The following is a 24,413-nucleotide window of genomic DNA, read 5'->3' as shown; positions in this document are numbered from 1 at the left end:
CTCCAGGTTTTTGAGGGCCCTGGGCGAAAGAGTCTCAGTGGGCCCCCCTCTTTAACCCATACCACAATTCATGATGCACAGATACAGCAGAGAAATATAGCACAGCCAAGTAGCAAACAGCCCACGTAGTATATAACACAGCCCACATAGTCTATAATACAGCCCATGTAGTATATAGCACAGCCCACATAGTATATTGCCCCGCCACTTAATATATAGCACTGCCCCCATTGTATATAGCACAGACACTTAATATATTGCCCAGCCATGTAATATATTGCACAGCCACGTAGTATATAGCACAGCCACGTAGTATATAGCACAGAGACATAGTATATAACACAGGCCATGCAATATATAACACAGGCCATGTAGAATAGAGCACAGTGATGTAGTATATTGCCCAGCCATGTGATATATACTACAGCCACGTAGTATATAGCACAGAGACGTAGTAAATAACACAGCCCACACAGTATATATCACAGCCCATGCAGTATATAACACAGCCCACGTAGTATATTGCCCAGCCACATAATATATTGCAATGTGGGCACCATATCCCTGTTAAAAAAAGAATTAAAATCAAAAATAGTTATATACTCACCTTCCGTCGGCCCCCGGATCCAGCCCAGGCGTTTACCGATGCTCCTCGCAACGCTCCGGTCCCAAGAATGCATTGCGGTCTTGCGAAATGATGACTTGGCGGTCTCGCGAGACCGCTACGTCATCATCTCGCGAGACCGCAATACATGGACAGGGGCATCGCGAGGAGCAGCGGGAAAGGCGACAGAATGTGAGAATATAATGATTTTTTATTTTGTTTATTATTTTAAACATTAGATCTTTTTACTATTGATGCCTCATAAGCAGCATCAATAGTAAAAAGTTGGTCACACAGGGTTAAGAGCAGCGTTAATGGACTGCATTACACCACGGCATAACACGCTTGTAACGCAGCCATGAACCCTGTGTGAGTGCTGACTGGAGGGGGCACTGACAGAGAGTAGGAAGGGGTGAATTCACGGCCGGACTGTGCCCATCTCTGATTGGTTGAAGAATCAGCGGCGCTGGATTTCTGTGACAGACAGACAGACAAACAGACGGAAGTTTCCCTTAGACGATTATATACAGTTATATGAAAAAGTTTGGGCACCCCTATTAATCTTAAGTTTAATGTTTTATAAAAATTGTTTTTTTGCAACAACTATTTCAGTTTCATATATCTAAAAACTGTTGGACACAGTAATGTTTCTGCCTTGAAATGAGGTTTATTGTACTAACAGAAAATGTGCAATCTGAATTCAAACAAAATTTGACAGGTGCATAAGTATAGGCACCCCACCAAAAAAGTTACATTAATATTTAGTAGATCCTCCTTTTGCAAAAATAGCAGCCTCTAGTTGCTTTATGTAGCTTTTAATGAGTTCCTGGATCCTGGATGAAGGTATTTTTGACCATTCCTCTTTACAAAACAATTCCAGTTCAGTTAAGTTTGATGGTCGCCGAGCATGGACAGCCCTCTTCAAATGATCCCACAGATCTTCCATTATATTCAGGTCTGGGGACTGGGATGGCCATTCCAGAACAGTGTAATTGTTCCTCTGCATGAATGCCTGAGTAGATTTGGAGTGGTGTTGTGGATCTTTGTCTTGCTGAAAGATCCATCCCCTGCGTAACTTCAACTTTGTCACTGATTCATGAACATTATTGTCAAGAATCTGCTGATACTGAGAGGAATCCATGCGTCACTCAACTTTAACAAGATTCCCGGTGCCGGCATTGGCCACACAGCCCCAAAGCATGATGGAACCTCCACCAAATTTTACTGTGGGTAGCAAGTGTTTTTCTTGGAATGCTGTGTTTTTTGGCCGCCATGCATAACGCCTTTTTGTATGACCAAACAACTCAATCTTGGTTTCATCAGTCCACAGGACCTTCTTCCAAAAAGAAATTCGCTTCTCCAAATGCGCTTTTGCATACCTCAGACGACTCTGTTTGTGGTGTGCTTGCAGAAACGGCTTCTTTCGCATCACTCTCCCATACAGCTTCTCCTTGTGCAAAGTGCATTGTATAGTTGACCAATGCACAGTGACACCATCTGCAGCAAGTTGATGCTGCAGCTCTCTGGAGGTGGTCTGAGGATTGTCCTTGACTGATCTCACCATTCTTCTTCTCTGCCTTTCTGATGTTTTTCTTGGCCTGCCACTTCTGGCCTTAACAAGAACTGTACCTGTGTTCTTCCATTTCCTTACTATGTTCCTCACAGTGGAAATTGACAGGTTAAATCTCTGACGCAGCTTTTTGTGACCTTCCCCTGAACAACTATGTTGAATAATCTTTGTTTTCAGATGATTAGACAGTTGTTTTGAGGAGCCCATGATGCCACTCTTCAGATTAGATTCAAACAGGAGAACAACTTGCAAGTGGCCACTTTAAGTAGCTTTTCTCATGATTGCATACACCTGGCTATGAAGTTCAAAGCTCAATGAGGTTAGAAAACCAAAAAAAGTGCTTTAGTAAGTCAGTAAAAAGTAGGTAGGAGTATTTAAAACAAGAAAATGATAAGGGTGCCCATACTTATGCACCTGTCAAATTTTATTTGAATGCAGATTGCACATTTTCTGTTATTTTTATAAAACATTAAGCTTAAGATTAATAGGGGTGCCCAAACTTTTTCATATAACTGTATATAAATAAGGGAGACCCCGTGTCATTTTTTTAGGGTCACCCAAATATTTGTGGAGACATGTCCATTTATTTTTGGTATTATGAATGTAAAGGGAAGGGACAAGGCGAGTCTGCTGGTCTGTGAAAAACTTGTACAGTACTTGGATGTTTGTTCATACATTCAGTATGTATTTAACATTGCAAAGTATAGGAGAAGCTTTGAAATGTGGAAAAAGAAATGATGACATACTGACCTAAAAACAATGAAGAGGCGAACTGTGTGAAAACCAAAATTTATGTCAGTTTCAAAACTTTTTGTCCATGACATCCACAGATGATTTTTGGTCAGTTCTCCAAGATCTTTATAAGAACCTTCTGGCCAGGTATCTTCAATTACTGTGCCGAGTATTCTTAGAAGAATTGCTGCTTTGAGACTGTTTTGAAGGCAAAGGCTGGTCACACGAAATATTGATTTGATTTTGATTTCTCTTTAGTTAATTTATTTTATATTTAGTTAATTGATATGAATAAACTATATAAAACTTACTTTACAGCATCTTTACACACCAGGCTAAAACTTTTGTACAGTACTGTATAGTGGAGAAATATTTTATATTTGGACTCTTTTTACATAATGAAGTTTTCCAGGGGAGAGATATGTCTTCTTTGAAGCTCACATTTAAAGCTTACATTAAATTAGGTGTGCGTATACTATTGTTAAATTGTCTAAATTGTTTTTTTTTTGGGATGTTTGTATCTTAATGTGTTCCATTATTTCTCAGCTCATACGAAGGCACCATTACTCATTTGTGCTCTAAGATTGTTATGTAAAGATGTTCAAAATTGGAGGCTTTGTATATGAATAAAATGTGTGCCATTTAATTCATTTATTTGTTGGAAAGAAATGTGATTTAATTTTTTCCCTCATTTTCATACACTTTTATCTAAGATTTTATATTGCTATTCAAGAAGACAATTACATCTAAACAAAGGCGCAGCTGCTGCACTTGTACATTTTTCAGAATACAAAATATACTCTAATAAAGAAGCATAACACACTGAGTATCTAATGAAATGTGATGCCTTTTAAATAAAACACTTATAGACTCTTTAAAAATAGTCCTTTGTTGCAAACTGGTTTAATAATTCCAAGCAAATCTATCCAGTATTACATTTTCTTTATAGCTATAAATTATTCATCTTCTGCGAATGAAGGGGATATATTTAATCTGTTTGATCTGTCCAGACAGGAAGAAAAGTCTCTCTAATACTTTCATATATTGTTTGTTTCTTTTGAGAATAATCTAAAAATGAGCAGAGAAAATATCAGAGAATTCAGAATAAATACTCTCATGTGTAAGGCTCTGCTGTGCAACCTTACGACCCTTATAAAGTGAGGAAGGAACCATACAGATTGGGTCTATACTAAGTTATTAAATCTCTATAGCTAGAATTTTTCCAGGTATTCATGAAAGGCACAAATCCCAGGGAATGTGCTGTAATTTATTTGACTCGTAATGGATGTGACACTAGTAAACCACAGGTGCTCTTCTTTAAGGACCTTTAACTCTTTTAACTTTACTCTGCACCTAATAAATACCTTTCATGAATCACTTTGACAGATTGGATTGGACATTAATCTGTTTTGCAACTTGAAATGCTTTCTATGACCTATATCTATATATATCTGTGTGAAAAGGTATGTTGCATATTTTAAACTACATTGTCGAAATCTATTCTCTGGCAATATGATGGAAGACTGGATCATTGGGCTATTTCCGACTTACGAAAAATATGAAACTTAATTTTACACTAAAATAAGATAAAGCAAATGTGTGATATATAAACAGTGGTCGTTAGATAAATATTAATATCATATATTTTAGAATAATATATTATACTTATATGGCAGTAAGTGTAAGTAGGAAAAGAAATAAAATAAACATGCTCAAAAGTGGACGCTTTTGTTGTTGGTTTATTTCTGCTATTGCTCTGAGTTTTCCAGTTTGTTTTTTAATCACAGCTAATTTTTATGGTTTTTACTAAGGGAGCATGAATCACAGGATTCTCGGAAGTTGTGTTTTTTGGTAGGCATGTGTTATTACCCTGTGAACCAACCCCCTTATAAAGTGCATAGAAATTAACACTAAAAACATGACTTATATCTTTGAAAACTTAACGAAGATTTAAAAAAAACAAAAAAAACCTGTTACTCAAGGGAGCCAAGGGAATAAAATAAAAGCTAAATGTTTCCACTTGATCCAATGAAATGACCTCTTACAGAGTGGTTAGCATTGCAGCTTTGCCGTGCTGTGGTTCAAATCCCATCAAGAACAACATCTGCAAGGAGTTTGATGTTCTCCCTCTTTTTGCGTAGGTTTTTCACACAGTACTTTGGTTTCTTCCCACACTCCAAAAACGTGATAAAAAATTTGTGATGGGAACAGCGATCCTGATGTCTGTAAAGCACTGTGCAGTTAATAGGAGTAAATTAAAAAAACTAAATAAATTAATAAATAAACTTTAAGATTAACAATGAACAGACGAGTAGAGTTCACTTGATCATGCTTTATCTCCGTCTCAATTTTACCTTTATTTTTAATGTTAACGGCAGCTGCCATAATTATTCAGGCCAGCAGGAATGAACCAGTTTTTGTAGGAACACTCATTGTAGGAGTTCTTATTGAGGATGAAATTGTTTGTTTTTTCCCATAATCTAATATTTACCCCTTTGTTGGGCGGATATATACACTAAGGTTCAGTGTTATTTTGTTTACAGGGAAAAGTCTTTTTCTGGCTACTATATATCCTAAATTATCTTAATCTTTGTAAGGTAAAGTTCTTATTATAGCAGTTACCTACTGAAATAGTGAAACTACTGTTTATCTTTTGTATTACTGTGGGAAATCTCTTATCTCCAATATCTTGAGCAAAGATTTCATGGACTTGAAATTGGAAAGACCTTATGGGACCAATAAAACATTTTTTTATTTAACCGGAGCTTTATTTTGTTAAATTTTTGCCATTCAGACTCAGCCATTCAAGTCTATTTGAAGAAAATTTTGATATAATATGAAACCATCTATTTGGTATATGTTTTACGTTTTTGATTTATTAGTTTTTCATTGATACAATGTGGCCATTTCACACATGTTCTGTAGTGGGTATTTTCTCCAAGGAGTTCCCTTGCTGCAACCCTGACACATCATGACAATTTTGCTTTACATTTTAAACATATAATGTAATTTGAAACATTGCTTAATTTTATTCCATTTTTATTACATGAAAAATCTTGTTTTATGAAGAAAAATTATATTTCAAGTACATGCATAAATTTTAAGTACACCACTTTTGAGATAAAAATTTAAGAGGGCCTGCCATTGTTTAATATCCACCTTATATTTGCCATGCAAGTTTAAGCAAAAAATATGGTGTCTTATGAGCTAGTATTTCTAGCAAATTGCCTAATATGACTCGAATGTTAAACATGCACAAGGACATCTTAATGTGAAAGTCATTGCAAAAACTAATTAAGTTAAGATGCTTAGTGCAACTGAGTACTTAATACTTTCAAAATCCAAATGAGAAATTTTTACAAAGGTATAATGCAAAATTAAAATGTAACCTCTTTTTCACATACAGTATACTGCTGCTAAATATGTATTTAGATTAAATAGCTAAGCAAATATTTTTTCCATGCCATGCATTAATAAGACTAGTACCCTCTTATTTTAATATGTACCTTATTGTTGAATATTGCTAAATGTGAGGAAATGAAGATAAATGAAGAACGCTGCCAAATAAACTCATGCATATTGATTAGTTTTCAGGTCACTCAGCTAATAGGAATTGCAAAAATAATGAAATGCATATTTGGAGTGTTATGTAGGTCCATAGAAGGTTTGAATTTTAAAGAAGCTACATTTAGACTACATCAGCAAAGTGAAGCTTTAATTGGTCCCTGTTATTTAAATATACTTGACAGTTTAAGTTTAAGTTGAATTAAACAAACATAAGAAACTTTGTAATATTCATTTTTCAGAGAAATAGGCATCTTTCTCCACTCATGAGACACTTCTTTTCCTCTCCATTACCTCATGAATAGAGATGAACGAACCTTTCAAGGTTCAGTTAAGTTCGATTTGCCAAATGTTTAAACATACGCCGAACGGTTCAGCGAACATACCTCAACCCCAGTAGAATCAATGGAAGGCCAAACCAAACGTATACAAAACCACTTAAGGGGTGATAAAAAGCTTCCCAAACAGCTAAAATCAGGTCAGACACTATTAAAGGTGGCATCAATCGAGCCACAGTAGAAAGTTGCACATGGAAGAAGTCAGCCACGGCCCATGCATGAGGTATCAGGGTATGGCCCAGCACTTACAACTTGGAACTGATGTTGATGTTTTAATGAAGACCGGTGGTTAAAGAAGCAGTGTAATGGGGTCTACCAAGCTGGGGTACCTCTTTCAGTACAACCCCGTGTTTCAGGAAGTCCACTCTGCTTTTAATGTAGATTCTGAATGAAGGAAGCTGGCTGGAATTCCTTGGTTACGTGAGAGCATATAAAAGCTGACTGCTTCTCCACGTATTTCCAGTCTAAAAGAACACACTTTATTTACAGCAGACAGAATATATAACACAGTTACACAGGGCAGGCCAATAGGAACACAGCAGGCCAGACATACATTACAATAGCCGCAGGGGGCCTGAGCCCGCTGATATTTACTGGGAGAATTACAAAGGTGGGGAGGACAGAAAGAGAATATCTTGTACAGGGGCGCAGCCTGTTGACTGATGCATTTCACATGGAAACTATTATACATACAGTACATATACTGCATAACATTCTTGGTGCTGGGGGGTTCTGTAACAAGCAGTGTAAGCCACCTTAGCAGGGAGTCACAATACCTCATACAACACTTATTTTTTTTTAATTTCATCCACAAACATCAGTTTCATACAGTAATATTGGTAGAAAAATGAAAAGTAACACAAGTAGTTGAATGAAAATAAGTATAGGCCTGCCTTTCTGGAAGCCCTACTTACACGGGCAACCCTCTAGATGGAGACCCAGCTTGAAGTCTCCAAATTTAAAAAAAATATTTGTCACACACCACTAAAGTGACATCAATTTTCACAAAGTAGAAACAGTATAATAGGCCTCTGACACAACTTCTACTACAGGCAACCCACCAGATGGAGCCCCAACTTGGAGTCTTTATGAGTGTTGATTCGGGCAGCCATTACAAGTGCAGAAACCATCCCCAATGTCATGACACAAGGTCCTCTGTGATTCACTGCTGTAGTGACATGTCCCTGGCCATATAAAAAAACAGACATCTTGTTTTACTGGCGCCATAGTCCCAGTGCAGAGAGGTCACTCCTGCACTAGTAAAGCTGCTGAAAGGGAATTTGCCAGTTAAACAGATAGGATCCTGTCCTGTGTAAAATCAATCTTCCAGCATCAAAGTAGATTATGCAAAAACTGTGTAGCAGTCTCCAGAGGCACTGTTTGCTACTCCAAATCATTGGTGGTAAAACTATGTTTTAGAGACAAATCAGAAAGACAGATTTCCACTTAAAAATTGTTAGACCTAATAAAGTGGTGCAGCCATGAGGTCAATTAGCTACTCCAAATTGTTTGCGCTAAAACTGTGCTTCAGTGACAAACCAGAAGGCCAGATTTTCACCTTAAAATCACTAGGCCTAATATTGTGGTGCAGGCTTGAGTCCTAATTAAGTACTCCAAATTGTTTGTGCTAAAACTGTGGTACAGTGGTAAATCAGAAGGCCAGATTTCCATGTAAAAATTGTTAGGTGTAATATTGTGGTGCAGCACGAGGCCTAATTATCTACTTCCAATCGTTTGTGCTAAAACTGTGTTTCAGTAGAAAATCAGAAGTCTACATTTGAAAATATAAATTTATTATGCTAAAACTGTTGTCCTGAAACAATGCCACATTTTGACAGAATAATATGTTGTGCTGGTAATATTTTCACCTAGTCAGTTGAATTTATGACATCCGTCACACCATTTGAATCATTCATGTGGATCAATAAGAAGCCTAAATCCTAAGTTGGAATCTCTATTAAGCTCATAAAACTAAGGTTCACACATATCAATCAAAAGTTGTAAAAGTTGCTGGTTTTCATCCTTGGTTACAGTTTCAAGGAGTAGGGGTCCCAGCAATATCCCTATTGGTCCCTATTGTGAGGCTGAACCTGGCACCCCAAGACTCTAGCCCTTGCAAGGGCAGTCCACAGCGAGTCCTGCCACTAGCCAGTCCTGAACTGACCCTGTGTGCCTTCCGACGCGTTTCCTCAACTGCTTGATTCATCAGAGGAATGGCACATGTTTTCCTTATCAGGAGTAACTGGGCAGCAAATCCCTCCTCTGTTGATAGCTAAGAGGCAATGGCTTACCCAATATCAAAGTCACCCCTCTTATAAAACTATATCATTAGTGGTCAAATGTCAGAACACCTGTTTTACTTCAGTCAGGATTCACAATGAGAATCAAACACATTATTAGAACATATTCCATTTGTTAAATGCTCTTACCAAGCATGGACACAATACTTAGTGCCATCAACAATCCCTCACCTGTTCATGGACCTTCATTCCAATTCCTCAATGACAGATATTCCATGCTCAAACAAAATCCACGCCATTGCTAGCATCTATTTCCAGTTTGTTGTATCATAGAGCATTTACCCGCCTTACTTCCAGTGTGTGGAATGCATAACCTGCTACAGGCCACTTCTGGGTCCTGTGTGTGCGTTCCACACAGAAGTCCCCTCATCTTTTAACATCCACTACCAGTTTACTGAAGTGCAAAATGTTCCACCCAGTTCAATGCGGGGAACACATATCCCGGGATCATTAAAGATTGCACCAGTGTCCAGTATATTAAAATTTTCTCACTTATGCCGGGTTCACATTAGCGTTTCTGTGCGCAGCGTATGATCCGCATACATCCGCATGCATCATGCATACATACTGTATCTTTAACATGGTTTATGCAGGGACATGTGTTTGCATGCATTTGCATGTGGATGCATACGCATGCATCGTTTCATGGTGTGCAGCGGTGTCCGACAATTGCAATGTTACATTTTTTTGAGGCATCAAATATTGCATAATCGTCCGCATGTGGACGATTGCATAAAAAATGCATTACTGTCTATGGGAATGCATTAGTACGCAAGGACATGCGTACGCATGCATTTGATACGCATGCATACTTCACACTAATCATGTCCAGGAAATAATATTGTCACCTGCAAAATCATTATAGTATAAAATGGGGTCTGGAGACAGGAAGTCCATTACTCTGAAGACTCTGGATGGAAGCACAAGACTCAGGACAAGATTCTGGATGTAAGTATAGAAGCTTTGAAAGTGTTAGTTTTGTCTTTGCAGTCTGTACTGTACTAATTTTTTTCTGTTCCTTATAGACTGCTGCTCAGGTCCTGTTGCTGCCGTCTTGTTGCTGCTGTCCTAGTGCTGCCACCGTCCTTGTGCTGCCACCATCCTTGTGCTGCCTCCGTCCTGTTGCTGCCTTCTTTCTGGTGCTGCCATCCCGATGCTGCTGGATGTAAATATAGAAGCTTTGAAAATGTCTGTTTCTCTTTGTAGCCTGTACTCTGTACTATTTTTTCCAGGTCCCTTGTAGACTGTTTCCTGCTCTGGTCCTGTTGCTGCCGACCTGCATACTCTGTACTAATTTTGCTCTTTTCCTTGTAGACTGTTTGCTGCTCCGGTCCTGGTACTTCTTCCATCTTCCTGGTGCTGTCGCCATTCTGTTGCTGCCATCTTTCTGGTGCTGCTCCAGTCATGTTTCTGAAGTCCTGTGTACTCTGTACTAATTTTTTTTCTTTTCCTTGTAGACTGTTTGCTGCTCCGGTCCTGGTGCTGCTGCCTTCTTGATGCTGCTGCCGTCCTGGAGCTGTAGCCTTCCTGGTTCTGCTGCTGTCCTGGTGCTGCTACCGTCCTGATGCTGCTGCCTTCCTGGTGCTGCTGCCATCATGGTGTTGCTGTCCTCGTGGTGCCTAACTGCTGTGTTGTTGGACTACCACTTGTAATGTAAGTATTTGTGTCCATTTTTTTTGTGATACATTGTGTTTGGCTTCTACCCAGTTACATTTGTATTTTTTTTCTAGTGTTTTACTTGACTGCTGCCTACTTTTCCAACATGTCCTCCACTGAAGGTTCCGAAAGTGGACATGACACAGATTATGTAATGACATTTGATTGACTGATTGGTATGTATTGACTGTCAATACGTCAATACTAGACATGTGTTAAATCATGTATTTTCTTTACAGGTACCTGTCCAGAAGAGCAGGAGCAGTCTAGTGAATATTATTCTTCCCAGGGTCGTCGGTCTCAAGCTGCTAAGGAGGAAAGACGGGGTGTAAGTAGCAAATTTGTTTTGTATTTCATCTATAGGTTTCACAACGCGAGGAAGGACAACCGGAAATTGATAATGAAGTCCTTATTCAAGCTTTGAAAGAGCGAGCAGCGTTGTGGGACACCCGTGATCATTCTGACTCAGCCTTGATCGGACGACTCTGGGAAGAAGTGGCCAGATCACTGTTGGATGATTGGAACCGTGCAAGGTCACAATACAGAAAGGATTTTTGTAAGTTTTGCAATGTTGCCTTTTAAGCGTCGGTTTTGCTGTAAATGTTGGTGTCTTTTTAGAATATTTTTTTTTTCTTCCGCTTTCACAATGTAGAGAGTAAAAGTTCGTTGGCGCTCGATGAAGGATATATTTAATAATGACATGAGAGAGGAGATTCGAGTTGGAAGTGGTGCTGCTCAAAAAATCAGAAAATATAAGTACCAAAAGAGGCTTTTTTTCCTGAGGCCTGCGCTTGCTCAGCAAATGTGAGTATCTCTTGTGTTTTCTTACTATTATTTAAACTTTTAATTTGTTTACCAATGATTTTTCATTTATTTTCCACACTGAATCTGGTGCAGCACCACAGTACCTGGATCGTCCTCTATTGTAGCGGCCCCTCATCGACCAGCCAACGAACAGGCCCAATCATCTACCAGCGATGGAGCAACCAGGCAGGCTTCACAGACTGGGGAACAGGAAGCTGATCCATCAGGTTTTCCCCTCTCCCACTACTTTACTTGGGTCTGCTCGCCAGCAACAGAGGGCCTGTGAGAGGTCAGTCATGCCTGAGTTTATTCATTTAAACTCGGTCTTCCAGGCTTGGATGAAGGCGGTTGTAGAAAGAATGGATAGTGGGTTTACTCACTTGGACACACTTTTCCAGGACATCCACAAACGCCTTGACCTCCTGGAAGCCCACATTAGTATACCGGCACAACATTATTTTTCCGCTATTGATTGGGGCCTGATGGAAATCCTGAGTCCTGATCTACAGCTCTATGTGATGAAGGCCTGTCAGGATGCTTACACCGAGGCCATACAGCGGTCCCAATATCAGTAGCAGGCACCAACTTTTTTCCCTACAGGTATGTATACATATTAGTCCAATAACCAAATTTCAAAACATGTTGAGTAATAACAAACAAAAAAAGGCCCCCCAAATTATTAGACAGGCCACATAATGTTTTGTTTTAAAACAAATATTTTTATTTTTATCAAAAGGATAAAACCTTAGTTCAAATACACAGCTGTAGAAATGCCTCCAATCCAATTTTTTTTTGTATGTTGTGCATAAATATGTGATTCTTCAGAATTTGTTTTAGTCTTTGCCTGATGAAGAGACCTGTGTAGTCTCGAAAGCTTGCAATTTGTTACCATCTTTTCAGTTAGCCATTAAAAGGTATTAACCACTGAGGACTCTCAATTCTAAATATTTTTCCAATCCAATACAAATCGCGTGTTTCTACACAGATTATTATATAATACGAGATGGTGGCCCGATTCTAATGTATTGGGTATTCTAGAATATGCACAGCCACATAGTATATTGCCCAGTTACCTATTACAGTATATTGCCCAGTGACGTAGAATACAGCACTGAGCCACATAGTATATTGCCCAGCCCACATAGTATATTGCCCAGTCACGTAGTATATTGCACAGCCCACGTAGTATATTGCCCAGTCACGTAGTATATTGCACAGCCCACGTAGTATATTGCCCAGTCACGTAGTATATTGCCCAGTCATGTAGTATATTGCCCAGCCACGTAGTATATTGCCCAGCGACGTAGTATACAGCACAAAACATATTGCCCAGCCACGTAGTATATTGCCCAGTTACGTAGTATATTGCCCAGTGACATAGTTTACAGCACAGAGCCACGTAGTATATTGCACAACGACGTAATATACAGCACAGAGCCACGTAGTATATTGCCCAGCTACGTAGTATATTGCCCAGCCATGTATGTCACAGGTTAAAAAATAAAATATAAACATACTCACCTTCCGATCCAAGGGCCCCTTGTAGTTATGTCGGCAGCTTCTGGTCCCAGGGTGTGATAACGTCGCGGTCACATGACCATGACGTCATGGCAGGTCCTTCTCGCGCAGGCGCGCAGGACCTGTGATGACATCGCGGTCACATGACCGTGACGTCATGGCAGGTCCTTCTCGCGCAGGCCCTGTGATGACGTTGCGGTCACATGACCGTGATGTCATGGCAGGTCCTTCTCGCGCAGACTCGCAGGGCCTGTGATGAGGTCGCGGTCACATGACCATGACATCATGGCAGGTTCTTCTCCCATACCATCGTTGGCACCGTAACTTGCTGCTTGCATGGAGCGGTTACCGGAGCATGGCGAGGAGCGGGAATGCTGGCGGATGGTGAGTATATAATGATTTTTTATTTTTTTAATTATTTTTAACATTAGATCCTTTTACTATTGACGCTGCATAGGCAGCATCAATAGTAAAAACTTAGTCACACAGGGCTAATAGCGGCGGTAACGGAGTGAGTTACCCGCGGCATAACGCAGTCCATTACTGCCGGCATTAACCCTGTGTGAGCGGTGACCGGAGGGGAGTATGCGGGCACCAGGCGCTGACTGCGGGGAGTAAGGAGCGGCCATTTTCTTCCAGACTGTGCCCATTGCTGATTGGTTGTGGCTGTTTTGCCGCGACCAATCAGCGATTTGGATTTCCTTGACAGACAGAGGCCGCGACCAATGAATATCCGTGACAGACAGAAGGGCAGACAGAAGGACAGACAGACGGAAGTGACCCTTAGACAATTATATAGTAGATAACCTATGTGGCAACTGTGGTGCTTTTATAGACATTACCATAACATTCTTAGATAATATCCCTGGCACATAGCCTAAAAAGAAACCCCTACTAAAGTGCTTTAGTGCATATACATGGCTAGTTATAAAATACAATCTATAAGGCTCATATCAAATAAGCCTCAAATGGCGTTTCTGTAGATATTACAATAATATTCACAGTTAATATCCTGGTTAAACAACCTGATCAGAAACCCTTGACAAAGTGCCTCAGTGAATATGCCAATTATGGGCTCATACAGCCACCACAACTAAGTTTATCTGGTCATAGTTTCCTCCGTGCCACCACACGAGGTCTACACAAACCCCTAAGTGCGTATCGATAAATTTTTCTTCCAGGATGTCCACAAATGCCATGACCTCCTGGAAGCCCACCTTAACCCCTTCATGACCCAGCCTATTTTGACCTTAAAGACCTTGCCGTTTTTTACAATTCTGACCAGTGTCCCTTTATGAGGTAATAACTCAGGAAAGCTTCAACGGATCTTAGCGGTTCTGAGACTGTTTTTTCGTGACATATTGGGCTTCATGTTAGTGGTAAATTTAGGTCAATAAATTCTGCGTTTATTTGTGATAAAAACGGAAATTTGGCAAAAATTTTGAAAATTTCGCAATTTTCACATTTTGAATTTTTATTCTGTTAAACCAGAGAGTTATGTGACACAAAATAGTTAATAAATAACATTTCCCACATGTATACTTTACATCAGCACAATTTTGGAAACAAAATTTTTTTTGACTAGGAAGTTATAAGGGTTAAAATTTGACCAGCGATTTCTCATTTTTATAACGAAATTTACAAAACCATTTTTTTTAGGGACCACCTCACATTTGAAGTCAGTTTGAGGGGTCTATATGGCTGAAAATACCCAAAAGTGACACCATTCTAAAAACTGCACCCCTCAAGGTACTCAAAACCACATTCAAGAAGTTTATTAACCCTTCAGGTGCTTCACAGCAGCAGAAGCAACATGGAAGGAAAAAATGAACATTTAACTTTTTAGTCACAAAAATTATGTTTTAGCAACAATTTTTTTATTTTCCCAATGGTAACAGGAGAAACTGAACCAAGAAAGATGTTGTCCATTTTGTCCTGAGTGCGCTGATACCTCACATTTGGGGGTAAACCACTGTTTGGGCACATGGTAAGGCTCGGAAGGGAAGGAGCGCCATTTGACTTTTTGAATGAAAAATTATCTCCATCGTTAGCGGACACCATGTCGCGTTTGGAGAGCCCCTGTGTGCCTAAACATTGGCGCTCCCCCACAAGTGACCCCATTTTGGAAACTAGACCCCCAATGAACTTATCTAGATGCCTAGTGAGCACTTTAAACCCTCAGGTGCTTCACAAATTGATCTGTAAAAATGGAAAAAGTACTTTTTTTTCACAAAAAAATTCTTTTCGCCTCAATTTTTTCATTTTCACATGGATAATAGGATAAAATGGATCATAAAATTTGTTGGGCAATTTCTCCTGAGTACGCTGATACCTCATATGTGGGGGTAAACCACTGTTTGGGCACACGGCAGGGCTCGGAAGGGAAGGCGCGCCATTTGACTTTTTGAATGGAAAATTAGCTCCAATTGTTAGCGGACACCATGTCGCATTTGGAGAGCGCCTGTGTGCCTAAACATTGGAGCTCCCCCACAAGTGACCCCATTTTGGAAACTAGACCCCCCAAGGAACTTATCTAGATGCATATTGAGCACTTTAAATCCTCAGGTGCTTCACAGAAGTTTATAACGCAGAGCCATGAAAATAAAAAATAATTTTTCTTTCCTCAAAAATGATTTTTTAGCCTGGAATTTCCTATTTTGCCAAGGGTAATAGGAGAAATTGGACCCCAAATGTTGTTTTCCAGTTTGTTCTGAGTACGCTGATACCCCATATGTGGGGGTAAACTACTGTTTGGGCGCACGGCAGGGCTCAGAAGGGAAGGCATGCCATTTGGCTTTTTAAATGGAAAATTAGCTGCAATCATTAGCGGACACCGTGTCACGTTTGGAGAGCCCCTGTGTGCCTAAACATTGGAGATCCCCCAGAAATTACCCCATTTTGGAAACTAGACCCCCCAAGGAACTTATCTAGATGCATATTGAGCACTTTAAACCCCCAGGTGCTTCACAGAAGTTTATAACGCAGAGCCATGAAAATAAAAAATAATTTTTCTTTCCTCAAAAATGATTTTTTAGCCTGGAATTTCCTATTTTGCCAAGGGTAATAGGAGAAATTGGACCCCAAATGTTGTTGTCCAGTTTGTCCTGAGTACGCTGATACCCCATATGTGGGGGTAAACTACTGTTTGGGCGCACGGCAGGGCTCGGAAGGGAAGGCATGCCATTTGGCTTTTTAAACGGAAAATTAGCTCCAATCATTAGCGGACACCATGTCACGTTTGGAAAGCCCCTGTGTGCCTAAACATTGGAGATCCCCCAGAAATTACCCCATTTTGGAAACTAGACCCCCAAATGAACTAATCTAGGTGTGTGGTGAGGACTTTGAACCCCCAAGTGCTTCACAGAAGTTTATGACGCAGAGCCACGAAAATAAAAAAATAAAAATATTTTCTCAAAAATGATCTTTTAGCCTGCAAGTTTTTATTTTCCCAAGGGTAACAGGAGAAATTTGACACCAAAAGTTGTTGTCCAGTTTCTCCTGAGTACGCTGATACCCCATATGTGGGGGTAAACCACTGTTTGGGCACATGCCGGGGCTCGGAAGTGAAGTAGTGACGTTTTGAAATGCAGACTTTGATGGAATGCTCTGTGGGCGTCACGTTGCGTTTGCAGAGCCCCTGATGTGGCTAAACAGTAGAAATCCCCACAAGTGACCCCATTTTGGAAACTAGACCCCGAAAGGAACTTATCTAGATGTGTGGTGAGCACTTTGAACCCCCAAGTGCTTCACAGAAGTTTATAATGCAGAGCCGTGAAAATAATAAATACGTTTTCTTTCCTCAAAAATAATTATTTAGCCCAGAATTTTTTAATTTTCCCAAGGGTAACAGGAGAAATTTGACCCCAATATTTGTTGTCCAGTTTCTCCTGAGTACGGTGATACCCCATATGTGGGGGTAAACTACTGTTTGGGCACATGCCGGGGCTCGGGATTGAAGTAGTGACGTTTTAAAATGCAGACTTTGATGGAAAGCTCTGCGGGCGTCACGTTGCGTTTGCAGAGCCCCTGATGTGGCTAAACAGTAGAAACCCCCCACAAGTGACCCCATTTTAGAATCTAGACCCCCCAAGGAACTTATCTAGATATGTGGTGAGCATTTTGAACCCCCAAGTGCTTCACAGACGTTTACAACGCAGAGCCGTGAAAATAAAAAATCATTTTTCTTTCCTCAAAAATGATGTTTTAGCAAGCATTTTTTTATTTTCACAAGGGTAACAGGAGAAATTGGACCCCAGTAATTGTTGCACAGTTTATCCTGAGTATGCTGGTACCCCATATGTGGGGGTAAACCACTGTTTGGGCACACGTCGGGGCTCGGAATTGAGGGAGCACCATTTGACTTTTTGAATACGAGATTGGCTGGAATCAATGGTGGCGCCATGTTGCGTTTGGAGACCCCTGATGTGCCTAAACAGTGGTAACTCCTCAATTCTACCTCCAACACTAACCCCCCCACACCCATAACCCTAATCCCAACTGTAGCCATAACCCTAATCACAACCCTAACCACAACCCTAATTCCAACCCTAACCCTAAGGCTATGTGCCCACGTTGCGGATTCGTGTGAGATTTTTCAGCATCATTTTTGAAAAATCCGCGGATTTCCAGTGTTTTTTGTGCGGATTTCACCTGCGGATTCCTATTGAGGAACAGGTGTAAAACGCTGCGGAATCCGCACAAAGAATTGACATGCTGCGGAAAATACAACGCAGCGTTTCCGCGGGGTATTTTCCGCACCATGGGCACAGCGGATTTGATTTTCCATAGGAACACTGCTGCGAATCCGCAGCGGCCAAACCGCTGCGGATCCGCAGCCAAATCCGCACCGTGTGCACATAGCCTAATTCTAAAGGTATGTGCACATGCTGCGGAAAAAGCTGCGGATCCGCAGCAGTTTCCCATGAGTTTACAGTTCAATGTAAACCTATGGGAAACAAAAATCGCTGTACACATGCTGCGGAAAAACTGCACGGAAACGCAGCGGTTTACATTCCGCAGCATGTCACTTCTTTGTGCGGATTCCGCAGCGGTTTTACAACTGCTCCAATAGAAAATCGCAGTTGTAAAACCGCAGTGAAATGCGCAGAAAAAATGCGGTAAATCCACCATAAATCTGCAGCGGTTTAGCACTGCGGATTTATCAAATCCGCAGCGGAAAAATCCGCAGAGGACCAGAATACGTGTGCACATTCCGAAACCCTAACCCTAGCCCTAACCCTAGCCCTAACCCTAGCCCTAACCCTAACCCTAGCCCTAACCCTAGCCCTAACCGTAACCCTAACCCTAGCCCTAACCCTAGCCCTAACCCTAACCCTAACCCTATTCTAACAGTAGTGGAAAAAAAAATTTTTAATTTTTTTATTGTCCCTGCCTATGGGGGTGACAAAGGGGGGGGGGGTCATTTATTATTTTTTTTATTTTGATCACTGTGATAGATTATATCTCAGTGATCAAAATGCACTTTGGAACGAATCTGCCGGCAGGCAGATTCGGCGGGCGCACTGCGCATGTGCCCACCATTTTGGAAGATGGCGGCGCCCAGGGAGAAGATGGACGGACCCCGGCAGGATCGGTAAGTATGATGGGGTGGGAGGGAGCACGGGGGGGGATCAGAGCATGAGGGGGTGGATCGGAGCGCGGGAGGGGTGGAACGGAGCACGGGGGGTGGAACGGAGCACGAGGGGTGGAACGGAGCACAGGGGGGTGGAAAGGAGCACGGGGGGGTGGATCGGAGTGCAGGGGGGGTGATTGGAGCACGGGGGGGATCGGAGCATGAGGGGGTGGATCGGAGCGCGGGAGGGGTGGAACGGAGCATGGGGGGTGGTACGGAGCACGGGGGGTGGAACGGAGCACGGGGGGGTGGAAAGGAGCACGGGGGGGGGGTGGATCGGAGTGCAGGGGGGGTGATTGGAGCACGGGGGGGGTGATTGGAGCACGGGGGGAGCGGACAAGAGCACGGGGAGAGCGGAGCACAGGACGGAGGGGAGCCGGAGCAATGTACCGGACAGATCGGAGGGCTGGGGGGGGCGATCGGTGGGGTGGGGGCACATTAGTGTTTCCAGCCATGGCCGATGATATTGCAGCATCAGCCATTGCTGGATTGTAATATTTCACCAGTTATAATAGGTGAAATATTACAAATTGCTCTGATTGGCAGTTTCACTTTCAACAGCCAATCAGAGCGATCGTAGCCACGGGGGGGTGAAGCCACCCCCCCCCTGGGCTAAACTACCACTCCCCCTGTCCCTGCAGATCGGGTGAAATGGGAGTTAACCCTTTCACCCGATCTGCAGGGACGCGATCTTCCCATGACGCCACATAGGCGTCATGGGTCGGATTGGCACCGACTTTCATGACGCCTACGTGGCGTCAAAGGTCGGGAAGAGGTTAATATATCGGCGCAACATTATTTTTCCGCTATAGATTGGGGCGTGTTGGAAATCCTGAGTCCTGATCTTCAGCTCTATGTGATGAAGGCCTGTCAGGATGCTTACACCGAGGCCATGCAGCGGTCACAATATCAGTAGCAGGCACCAGCTTCTTTCCCTAGAGGGCAACAAGCTCCAGGTCAGCATCAGTGGCATTATCCACCACAACCACAAGCACCGCTGGACATTAGGACTGTTCCAACACTACCCAGCTACACTATGCAGCCGAGTGCAGCATCCCATCCTTCCCCTTCTACCGCTCAGCTGAGTGCAGTAGCCCAGCCTTCCACTTCTATCATGCAGCTGAGTGCAGCAGCACAGACTTCTACTCCCACCACGCATCAACAGGAAGGAAAAACTTCCAACTTGTTTTCTACTCCTAATGTATCCTCTTCCCCAATATGTCCTCTGTCAATGTTTCTGACCCAATTCTCAATTTGTATGCCACTTTCACTTCCCCTACTTCCCCAACCACTTCAAGCCTACCATCACAGACCGACAGCCTCCAGATCCATCATGTCACTCCCTCCCGCAGAACCCAAAAATAATCACATTTTAATTTTTTTTTATTTTAAAATTGTTTAGTTCTCCTTCTTGTGGTGTGTAGTGGTTTAATTCTCCATCCTCAAGCGTACTTTAAGCATTGGGGATTCCAAGACATGTGGAGCAACCCCTTCCCTGCTTTCCCCCACCGCCACCAGTCTCCCAGTGCCCGGTTAGCGAGTTGTAATGTCACTGTCCATGCTTGCTTGTCCAGGTGTCAGTGTTAACCCTGTGAGACTTAGATTTTTTCAAGGAGTGGGAAATGTTGTCTGTAACATGCTGGTGCAGTGCAGGCACATCTTTCTTTGAGAAGTAATGGTGACTGGGCAACTGTTACTGGTGGACTGTAACAGCCATCAGCTTTCGGAAACCGTCTGTATCCACAGGGTGAAAAGGCTGCATTTTCATGGCCAAGAGATTGGATTGGCCATCCAATTATCACAGAGATCACAGGCCGGGAGTCGCGCAGAGCCACCCACTGTGATCATTGGACCAAAGAGCTCTCATCAGGCCCCCATCGTCCAGTCAATTACATGATTTGGCGAAGATCAACCTAGGAGACTACAGGTAGTTCTCAGTAATTACTTATTGTAAAACTAACAGTGAGTATACAGCATATATACTTATGGACTATAATGCATATAATATGTGTGTATACTGCCATACCATCACTGCTAACTCCACAATAATCCCACACTCCTTGCTGCCACCGCCAATCCCGTTTTAAAAAATAAATAAATAAATTCTGTCCGATTGGATGGCATTCTTCTTTTGAGGTTCACACCATCAGGGTCTTCCATCCCTTCTCCCTCAGAGTAGTGGTCTTCTAATGTCCCCTTAGTTTCATCCACCCTCTTCCTTGAGCACTTTTCTGCCTTGCTGTCACACTTGATGTAATCAGAATTGCCAATCTTTATCCTGGAAGACTTCAACAGCCACACCTCCCCAACTGCATCCCAGCTTCTATCTCTAGCCACTATCTCTGGCCTCTCACAACTTTCAACCTCTGAGACACACAAAGACAGTAACACCCCTGATCTAGTCTTTGTCCAGCTCAGTTCAATCTCCTACCTAGATAACTCACCTCTTCCCCTTTTTACCCCATGAAATTAGTACTAACCACAACGTACACATTTTTAGGCACTCCCTAATAACACATGTAATTAGGATGGCCTATCTTGTTCCCTAATCAGAGTCCTTTAAATATATATAGCCAATTCTCTACTTCTCTGAGCATAGTTCGCCATCAAATTCAACAGCACTCAAAAGTTTCATGCAGCCTTTATCTACCCCCCATTTACTCAAAATGACTGGGCACCTGCTCTTTGTGTCACCCCCACCTCATTGTAGAATGTAAGCTCTTACGAGCAGGGTCGTCATTATTTTTGCTTCAATTGTTGGATTATCATTAACTCTGTAACTTATGACTGTTTTATATGAACTGCTGACTTTTAAAGCTCTGTGCAATATGATTGTGCTATACAAATAAAGGTTATTATTAGTACATTGAAGATGGTGAAGTTCAAGCCCTTAGCTTTGCCATGTTTAGGAGGAAACAATCTTTTATTTGACAACTGCACAAATGAGTGCTAGTTGCTGTGCTGACAGAGGGTGGAGTAGGGTAAACACAACACAAACTGGTGGCTGTGAGTGAGGTGCAGGCGTGGATGTGATGGTGGAATGAGAAAGATGTGATGTGCTTGGTGTCTGAGATTGATCATAAACAACAGGCAAGTCCACTTCTGTAACAGCTGATGGGCTTTCACTCACCATGACTGACAGAGTGGACAGATAACTATGGGAGAACACTTGCCACATTGAAGGAGGAGAAAGAAACAGCAGATGTGGTTAATGGGGTGGCCAATGGTTGTCAAGGCCCTCTAGTCCACATCTTAGGGCAGTGAGACGTAACCTACTCATTTGTAGCGCAACTGAACTTTTCCTAATTATTTCTCAAAAAAAATCTTCTTTTTAACTATAGTCAATGAAAATTGCTGTTGGAATTTTTCTACACTTGCTTAGATATATAATCTTCATAAATGCTCTATCCGAAATAAGATGGGGGTATATATGGCCATTATGGTTCCTACATTGGATTATCCATTGGTGGACAGATGGGAGTAGCCTAACCTAGGAGGGTGACAACCACCTATTATACCACAGGCATCTGAGATGGTTAGCAGCAATGGGGACTTTAAGGAATGCTAGGGTTTGGATTATGCATGCTAATATGTTTGGCCTTCACAAATACCCTTATGCATACCTGACTCCCAAGGACTTATGTTGATGACAAACATAGAGCATATCACTTACTTTGTCTAAAATACTAAGCGCCGTATAAAAAAAGGGAACTTGTTCCCATAATAAAAATGGTGCCCGTAAAGAAAATAATGACTAAAGAATGATGACGCGATCACACATGCGCAATAGGGCTACATGAACCCCAATTTTGGTGTGTTTGAATTGAAAGTATTACCATTATGACAGATGAGTCAGTCATTTCTAATCATAGCAAACATGTTTCAATTATCAGATTTAGAATGTTTTATGCATATTATTTAAACATACAAAAATATCACTCCAAGCACCTTATACCACTTGCACTTTACTTTGGACATATTGAATAATTGTATTATAATTAATTCATATACAAATCAACTGATATTTTACAGCAGTGCTCCCCAACTCCGGTCCTCAAGAGCCACCAACAGGTCACGTATTCAGGATTTCCTTAGTAATGCCCAGGTGATGGAATTCTTGCTTTTCCAGTTAATGCAATTATCACCTGGGCAATACTAAAGAAATCCTGAAAACATGACCTGTTGGTGGCTCTTGAGGACCGGAGTTGGGGAGCACTGTTATACAGTTAAGGATGGATGCACAAAAAAGAATGGATAGTTCTATTTCTATATAACTTTATGTTACTAGCACTGTTTATTGTATGTTACTAACATGTATGTTTTTTCATAAATTACTTTATATTGCATGTTAAAATACTGTTTTATAAAGTATATGTAAATTGCACATTTTTTTTATTGGTATTTGCTAAAGGATTTACATTGGTTATATTTATATTACTATTTTCGTCTTTGGTTTCTGAGTCATTGTAGCTGCTATTTTTTTCTGCATGTTGTTATTTACTACATAAATGCAAGTAAAAGTTAAGAATATTTGTTGATTTTGCTGCTTCTAGTCCCTGTGGCAAAATAAGGTCCAAAAGCAGTTACATTGCGAATATGATTCTCCCCTTTCTCTTTTTAATCTCAGTGATAATAATCAACTATAAGAAGCTCCTGTTTCTTCCTGTCATATATATTGTTTTTTGCCAAGGCATGCCTGCTCGCTCTCACATAGCTTATTTTTTACAGTTGTGTTTCTTTTCATATTGTATGGCATACTGTTATTATGATTAAGGAATTTAGTAAAATGTGATTCCTGGTACCAAGCAGCGCTATTGGAGGTTTTCATTGCATAATAAATATGTAAAAGCCTGTGGTTGCTAGTAACAGCTTGCTGCATGACTTCCTGTGGCTGCAATGATTTATTTGAGTTTTTATACCCATATTCTGCTGTTTTAGAACAATTTTATCTGTGTTATACAAATCCAGCCAGAACATATTTATTACACTAATGCTTTCATTATCTTCGCCAATATAACTCCTACTGAACATCCCAGGAGTCTGACAAGTAGATTACCAGATTCAGTCCATATATATGTCACCCTTGTTTTATTGACAGAACTTTCTTTAGGCTATTGTTGTAACTGAAAAAACATTTTAGTTTGGCTTGTTATGCATGTGAACTTATTTTTGTGTTCTATATCCATTAGGCAGTATGGTCAGATGGGATAAACCAACATTTCTCACAGCAACGTCTCATATTTTTTGTTTGGTACTTTAATTTACCGTAGTTTAGTTATACCAAGTTTAATGGTTATATAATGAATAATTTTAGAATGATAGAAATATACAGATTTGTATTATCTCTTCTTTTGACTAAATATATCTCAAATCTAACCCCGGTAACTGTACATATCTAAAGATTGGGCCTCAATCAAAACTTACAATTTAATTCCTTAATTTTTTCTTAACTTTTTTTTTTTTTTTTTTTACATTTCTTTTAACTTAAAACTCCAAGTAAATGTAGCTGTTCACTACTGGACAACCACAGCTTATCCTATTCTATGTCCTAGTTAGAATAAAAATAATCTTTAACCATCTCAAGACACATCACTTTCCGGGAACATAGGCATTAGCCTTGATATTACTGGAATTGCTCCAGCTATGAAAAGTGAGTATTAATTGTTATTATTTTAACTGGATTCTTCATTGCAGA

Source organism: Ranitomeya imitator, chromosome 6 (genome assembly GCF_032444005.1).
Source record: "Ranitomeya imitator isolate aRanImi1 chromosome 6, aRanImi1.pri, whole genome shotgun sequence".
Classification (NCBI taxonomy): Eukaryota; Metazoa; Chordata; class Amphibia; order Anura; family Dendrobatidae; genus Ranitomeya; species Ranitomeya imitator.
Note: the sequence above shows the minus strand (reverse complement) of the source record.